A 7,686-nucleotide genomic window follows, 5' to 3' on the forward strand; every position below is an offset into this window, starting at 1 on the left:
TAACCTGAGCACACACATGTGGAGGCACATTACAGAGAGGGTCACACACTGCTTTATACTGCACACTGACCTGAGCGCGCACACACACACAGGATCACACACACAGGATCACACACACATCCTGAATCCCTGGATTCAGCCTTTCAGGCAGCGTCTGGCAGGTAGCACAGCAAGGAAACACCTGAGGGACAGACTCTGGAATATTCTGCCTCTTGTGTTTCATATCCTCAGATTTAAAGATTATTTAGACTCATATTTTATTTTTGTGTTTGAAGCTCTTTAGCAGATGTTGCTGGGTGTAGCTGTAAAGTCAGAAACCTTTGTGTGGTAAATTAACCCTTTTCAGCCTGGAAACAAACAACAAACTCCACATGCAGCCGACACACAAGTGTCAAACTGCAGTTCCTTCCACGGCCTCTGGGAGGCCCATGAGCAGAAACAACACGTTGATGCTGCAGCTTTTGAGACTTTCATGCTGGTGCGCTGGCTGCTGGGTTTGTTAGCGTGTAGCCTCAGTCTTTTGTCCGACTCATGGACGTCCAGACTCTGAAGGCCTCAGCGAGCCCACAAAGAGGACAGCCGGGGTCAGTGACCTCTGACCCTTCATACATGTTCTGCTAAACGTATGTAAATGACTCCAGGACGTCAGGTTTACTTCTATAATGTGTGTTTTTGTAGAGGCAGCGTTGTTTCGGCCTGGTGCTGCTTCGTTCTATTTTCAGTCAGTGAAAGCATCGTGTTCCTTCCTCTTCAGCGCGCTTTCAGCTCTCTTTTCTCGGACACATTTTTTGTCTCCTCCGTCTTTCTTCTCTCTCTTTGACACATTTCGCCTTCCCTCTCTCCTGTCAGGACACACACACACACACACTCGCTGTGGAGGTGAAGTCGAGAGGCTTGTCTTAGCGTGCCATCTGTCCTCGGCGCTGACGTTGGCTCTAATTACTGCGTCTCCCCTGGCTAATGCTGCCTCATTAGGCCGCCGGAGCATGTGCAGCCGACACAAGCGCCGCCGAGAATTTGCACCAGGAAACGCGAGCTCGAGCCATTATGGGATCAGGAAATCTGTCTGGTGTGAAAGGCAATTCACACCAGCGGCTAAACGCTCATTTTGCTTCTCTCTCTCTCTCTGCCTCGCTCTCTTGGTTTCCTCCTGTCTGTGTCGTGCTCTCTCGCTCCTCCCGCCTGGCTTCAGGAAGCGTTTTAGAGGCCAAGCACCAAAACAAAGGAGCGGAGCAGGAGTCCGGACCGGGTTCCACACACCAGCGACGAAGACTTCACGCTGTGATCAGGCATGAAGCGCCGTCACAGGTGCAGCACCTGCCTCGGTCTGTCACTAACCTGCCGCCATTTTGAGGAGGTGTCAATGGTGACGGCGCCTGGTTCAGCAGCATCGGAGGAGGACAGGACGGCGTGCGATGAGTCCTGAAAGTCATCACGTGACCTTCATTACATCACAAACCGCCTGGCTTCAGGCTGAGCTCGTGTCGAACCGCGTTCGGTTCGGACCAATCGGAGTCCTGTCAGCAGCTCGTTGTGTTTCCTCTTTGATCTGATTGGTCCGAACCCTCTGCGGTTCAGCCGGAGCCTGGCAGGTCTGTGAGCTGACAGGATTTTTTTACAGGATCTGTTAGAAGAATAATGAAGCTGTTATAAATAATGTGACATCATACGTGTCGTCCCTCCAGGTTCGCCTCATGGGTGAAAATTAACACCTGCCAAAAATACTGTTTACTGCACCGCACATGAGACATTAGAGCTCCTTCTATTTTAATCATGGATCCACTTTAATGAGCAGAGAGCGCTTCCTGAGCGCCATGGCCTCCAGTCGCCATGAATCACGTGCCACGCAGTGAGATAAAGATCTGGCGCCCTGGCCGCTCCTCTCTGCTGAGGTTTCCTCGGCAGTCACTCTGTGCAGATCGATAATTGCAGCTTATCAGCGGCAGGCGTCGGCTGCTGGTGACTGAGCGGTTCGCCGCAGCGCCTCAGGTCTTTGTTTACTGATGATGTTCATGACAGCGGCGTGGAAACTGGTTAACCAGAAACAGGAGCAGACGGCAGGACCGGTTCCCTCAGAGCTGTCAGTCATTCAGCAGACACACTTTCTGTTGTCTCGTACTCTCTGACTGCTTTTATGCACCACTTTCAAACTGGGTGACAGTCAGCTGTGGGGCGGAGCCTCCTCCTCCATGACACGGACTGTGTGGTCATGGTCATTTGGGGGCGTGGCCAGATGGCTCCCAGGGGCCGACTGTAGTTTTTAAAAACACACTTTATGTGTGTTTGATGTTCAGCAGTATGTGGCAGCACAGGATGGACAAAACGGTGGCGACCCCTGAACAGGAAGTCCAGCTCTGTGATGTGTCTGTGGCGCCGTGTGGGGGCGGGGCACCAAACCAACTTCAACCATTGGCCACACAAACCGGAAGTGGTCACACATACGTCACACAGTCTGGTCCAAAACTTTACAGGCCAGCCTGAACACTCATATGAGATTATCCAGTGATGGTCATAGCGCCACCTAGCAGCCGCAGAAATGACACATGCTTTGTTCTTGGATAAGAAAAGTCCTGAGACTCCTGCTATATATTTAGTTTACATATCTAATGTTACTGCTGTTGACCTGTGTACTTCTGTCTTTCCATGGTCTGCTGCTGTTCACTGCACGCTGGGATTATGGACAGATTATCTAATCCTAATATGCCATCACAGAGTGAAGTGAAGTGAGGCTGACGGTATTTAAGGTGACCCGCGTGTTCAGTCCAACACAGAGAACAGACAGCAGAGCTGAGGCTCGCTGAGACGCCCCCGCTGGCGGCCTGAGCGCCCACACAGACGCTTCGAGCCACTGCGACCCCGGCCCGTCCCGATCCGTCCCCAAACCTCCGCGTCCAACATCCAACAGGAAGCCCAAATCCAGACCGCCGCCCACGCGCCCACGTCAGTCCCGAACCGGGCCAAACTCAGGTCCCGGCCACTTCCCACGTCCGACCACATCATCTGGGAGGAAGCTGGGCTCCTCGCGCCGTCATCTGTCGGGGTCAGGCCTCAGACACCCACCATGAGAGGAGGGGACGCACAAATTCTCCTCCAAACGCAGAGGAACAATTGAGGCGAGCGCATCCAAGAAATGAAAAATGACAAGGACACCTACACCAAAACACAATCAGTGGCAGAGAAACCAGAGCGTGCTTTTAAAAAGACATTTGGTGGAGAAAGTTTCAGAGTTTGACCTCCACTCATTTTAAAGCAGTCAGAGCTTGTCGGTGATTCAGGCGTCTCTCACAGCAGATATTTCTGAGCCTCCTTCTATTTTAGGCCTCGCTCAGCGGCAGATGAATTAAAGTCTGCAGCAGGTGGGGGGTTAGATGTCGCTCGCTTTGTGCTGCGTTTTTCCCTGAAGAAGTGACTGGACGTTCGTCATTGTGTTTGCAGCCGGCCGTTGGCGAGCGGGAGCCGCTCCAGCCATCTTGTGTGGAAAATTTCGGACTGGGCACGAGCTGGCCATCTGCAGCTCCAGGCCGTCAGCCGCCAGCAGCCAAACACAGAAACACTTCAGCGACTGGAGGGAGGAGGAGGGCCGCGGCGAGAGGCCCTGTTCCATTTCTGTTGGAAGGAAGCGCAGTCCTTTCACTCACAAATGGAGACAGCACAGTTTTACTCCTTTTAACCCTTTTAGGGCCTCTCATGGGGGAAGACAGAGAAATGCTGCCGACATGTCAGAGATCCAACTACGCTGAAATGAAAAGTATTCATCTCCAGGAGAGGTTTTTGAAGTGTTTTACAGCAGCTTGTGATGCACAGAGCTGATTTATGAGACACAAAACCTGAGCAGTAAATCATACTGTCAGGAAAAAATGTTTTTATCATCAAAGCCGGGAGAGATCCAAAGACTGAGAAATCTGTGAGGCTAACAGTTAGCTTCAGGATGCTAGTCAGCAAAGTATTCATGTGAGTAGCATATGTATGGAAGTGATTAGCTAAGGGATGCTACTTGCTAACCAAAGCATGGCGTTGACCCAGAGGAGACTGATCAGCCAATGGATTTAGCCGAGGTATACCAGGGATGCTAGTTGCTAACTTAGGGATTGTATGGACTCGACAAAGGATGCTAGCATTTAGCCACAGAATGCTAGGGGCTAGATGAGGCCTCCTTGTGACTAAGCCTCTGTGAGGGATTAGATGAGTACTTCCTGACTCGCATAGTGATCAGCCACAGTTGTTGCAGCGACATGTAGCTCCATGTACATTTGAGCCAGAACCATAACGGAGCTTCATTAGCTGTAGACGTGATGCCTGTTTGTGCTGCTAATTAAAAGCCTGGAAGATGATAAATTGGATCATTTGGAACCTGATACAACATCCCGTCAGTGTTCCCTGTGTGGACGTAGATCTCCGCCCTGGCTGCTCATGTTTCAGCTCCTCTCTCCATCTAAATACTGAACTTTAGCACCCCGGGTGCATTAAGCCACCGCCGTCAGACAGTTTGTCTTCTCAGAGGTGTTTTCTGGTAACAAGTCCTCCAATTATTCCCGTTAAACTAAACAATGAGTGACAAAAAACAGCTTTTCTCAGCCTGAGTGTGAAGTTCCTCTTCTTTTTTCTCCCAGGCTGCAGGTAGAGCAGCGTGTGTGAATCACAGTGTGCGGCGGCGGCGGCGGTGCAGCTCCTCTGTTGTTTAGAAGGAGGTCGGGGAGAGAAGGTGACATCATCTCTACACCTGAGGCGGCGGAGCTGACACCTCCAGCTCTCAGACAGGTGAGAAGGCACAAACAATCCAGAGCTCATAATGAGGACGACTGCTGGTCTCAAACCGCAGCATACACACACACACACACACACACACTCACACACACACACACACACACAGGGCTGGTTTTTGGAGGGTTTGTGCATATTTTATCACTTTTATTAGGTGTGTGACAGGTAAATGATTTTCCTCTTCAGACAAAGAGACGCAAAGTTTTTGTTTCTCGGCATCATTTCCTGTTTGCAAACAGGAAGACGTGCGCGCTGAGTGTTGCAGCATTGTGTGTTAGAGTGGGCACCTTAAGCTAACAGCTAGCCTCATGTCATATCAGGAGCCCTACATGGATTGGAGACGACTTAGTGCCTCAGGTGGAGGAGTTCATCGTTAGCCTAGGGATGCTAATGACTACGTCAAGCTAGAAATTAGCCATGGTATGCTAGTGACTTTGCCACGGATGCTAGCGGCTGGTGCTAATGAACCCGGTTTCTACCAGCCACAGACACAGGGATGGAGGTTACAGCGTGGACTAGCATATGTAGGATTAGCCAAATAATCTAGTGAGTGATCAGGTGACTGCTCAGAGTCTTCAGTCCCAGCGGCTCTGAGAAGGTGCGGCTCGTCCATCATGAAGCCATGAAGAGTAAACATGGTGTATGGTTCCTGTGTTTAACCCTGGCAGCAGCTGCAGACAGGATGAGGGATTTAATGGGCGTTTTTTGGAAATATGGAGCGGAGATGCTTACCTCGTTCACACCTCTGCTGGGGAGCGAGGTGTGTTTGAAGGTGGGATAATTCATTTGGACAAGCGCCAGGAACATCTGCAGGCTGACAGAGTGAAAGATGCCCCGCCTCCTGATGACATCACACTGCACACCTGAAACATCCTCATTAGCATAAAGTCCAGCAAGAGACCAGACTGCTCAACCTCATAGACCCTGGACCAGTCAGCAGCAGCGGGGCGTCAAGGGAGATGATTGATGATCAGTGATCCCTGACCCAAAACCCAAACCCAAACCCAAACCCAGGTCCAAACCCAGGTCCAAACCCAGGTCCAAACCCAGGTCAAAGCCAGTCAAAAACAGAGGTCACGTCCCAAAGTCCCAAACCAGTCCTAAACCAGCCCATAGTCGAGTCCAGGACTCGGTAACAGCAGTATGAGTGTTTGAGCTACATGCTCACACAGAGGACACAGTGTGCTGGTCCAGGCTGAAGACCTGAAGACCTGAAGACCTGTTGTGGTCCTAAAGCTTCTTCAGCAGAGTCTGAGCTGCTTCTCTCCCTCTCTCTCTCTCCCTCTCTCCCTCTCTCTCTCTCTCTCTCTCCCTCTCTCTCCTCTCTCTCTCTCTCTCCCTCTCTCCCTCTCTCTCTCCCTCTCTCCCTCTCTCTCTCCCCCTCTCCCTCTCTCTCTCTCTCTCTCTCTCTCTCTCTCTCTCCCTCTCCCCCCTCTCTCTCCCTCTCTCCCTCTCTCTCTCTCCCTCTCTCTGCCTCTCCCTCTCTCTCTCTCTCCCTCTCTCTCTCTCTCCCCCTCTCTCCCTCTCTCCCTCTCTCTCTCTCCCTCTCCCCCTCTCTCTCTCTCTCTCCACCCACCCGCTCGGCTCAGCGAAGCCTCAGAATCTGTTTCACTCACTAAATTGGCTCCTCAGACACCCTTCCCCTTCTTCCCCATCTCTCATTTAAAAAGTGAGAAATTATAATTATCTGAATTATGCTTTTAATGATGCGTTAATTAGAGTCATGGAGTGAGATTAGCCTATGAATTATTACTTGTGAAATCCTTCCAGATTCGTCTGAGCTGCTCGTGCAGCAGAGCGGAGGGAGAGGGAGAGGAATGTTGCTGTGCTCGGTGATTAGCGCACCAATAAATAACAGAACAGATTGTGGTGCATATGCTTACGATTACAACTTTTAAACCAACGCTTTAAACTCACACCGACTGTCTTGTGCTGGCAAGAGGTTTCTGTACCAACAGCCCAGTCAGTTTTGTTTCCTTCAGAGGCTCTCTGTGCAATTCTCACCAAATGTGAACTATTATTATCCTGCTAGGAGAAAGCTGATTGTTGTTCTCTCGGCTCTGGCTGCCTACAGGCTGCAGAACGACTCCAAGAAAGGCAGCAGCCACTTTTATATCAGACCTTTAAACAGAGTTTACCTGAGCCCGCTCAGGGTCTACGGGCCATCATACAGGTGATACATCAGACCGTCAATACCAAGCTGTAACCAAGCTGTCGTCTTCTTGTTTTGAAGGGCCGAGTTTAAACCGCGTCTGAGGACGGAGCCGAGTTCAAAAGCAGCTTCGAACGGAGATGAACATGCACCCAAAGCAGCTCAGAACCACCACCAGAGCCAACATTGATGGTCTGAGCCTGACTGCAGGTGAAAACATCATAAAGCCCCATGAAGCAGGTCCAGTCCAGGCCCAGTCCAGGCCCAGTCCAGACCAAGCTCAGACTGAACAAAGCCAACAGCAACATGAACCTCAGGACCTGACTCACCTCTCTGCTCAGACAAACTCAAAGCAGTTTACAGCCTCATTGCACTTATGTAAAACACATGTGCCATTATTACCCTGCTGGTTCCAGTCAGCTCCTCACATTTACATATGGGAGGAGGAGGAGGAGGGAGGAGGAGGGGGAGGAGGAGGCTTCTTCCTCAGCAGGAAGCCTCTGATGTTAAACGGACTTCATGTTTCTTAGCGGTGCAGCACGATGAGTCCTGAGCCGAGCATCAGACTTTATGTGGATGTTTATTGATCAGTGTTCACTTTGGCAGCCATGATCGATTTTATTTTCATTTTAGTTGTGTACTGCAGTTCCTACAGTGTCCACTGGGGGGCTGGCTCTGCTCCTCATAGACCTGCATGTTAACAGACTGGTTTCCCCTCAGTGTGGCGGCCATGACACCAGCACCTGATTGTCTGATGCGGTTCTCTGCGACGT

The 7,686-nt window shown here is 50.9% G+C and overlaps 1 protein-coding gene across 1 annotated transcript in view; it reads left to right on the forward strand.

Moving 5' to 3' along the window:
- b4galt7 (xylosylprotein beta 1,4-galactosyltransferase, polypeptide 7 (galactosyltransferase I)) overlaps positions 1-7,275 on the forward strand; it is a 29,151-nt gene extending 21,876 nt beyond the window's left edge. Inside the window, exons 8-9 of the transcript XR_003671348.1 lie at positions 4,611-4,758; positions 6,995-7,275. The gene's annotated coding sequence lies outside the window, so the exon portion shown is untranslated. The remainder of the gene's footprint in view (positions 1-4,610; positions 4,759-6,994) is intronic.
- The last annotated feature ends 411 nt before the right edge of the window (positions 7,276-7,686 follow it).

Source organism: Parambassis ranga, chromosome 10, assembly GCF_900634625.1.
Source record: "Parambassis ranga chromosome 10, fParRan2.1, whole genome shotgun sequence".
In the NCBI taxonomy this organism is placed as follows: domain Eukaryota; kingdom Metazoa; phylum Chordata; class Actinopteri; family Ambassidae; genus Parambassis; species Parambassis ranga.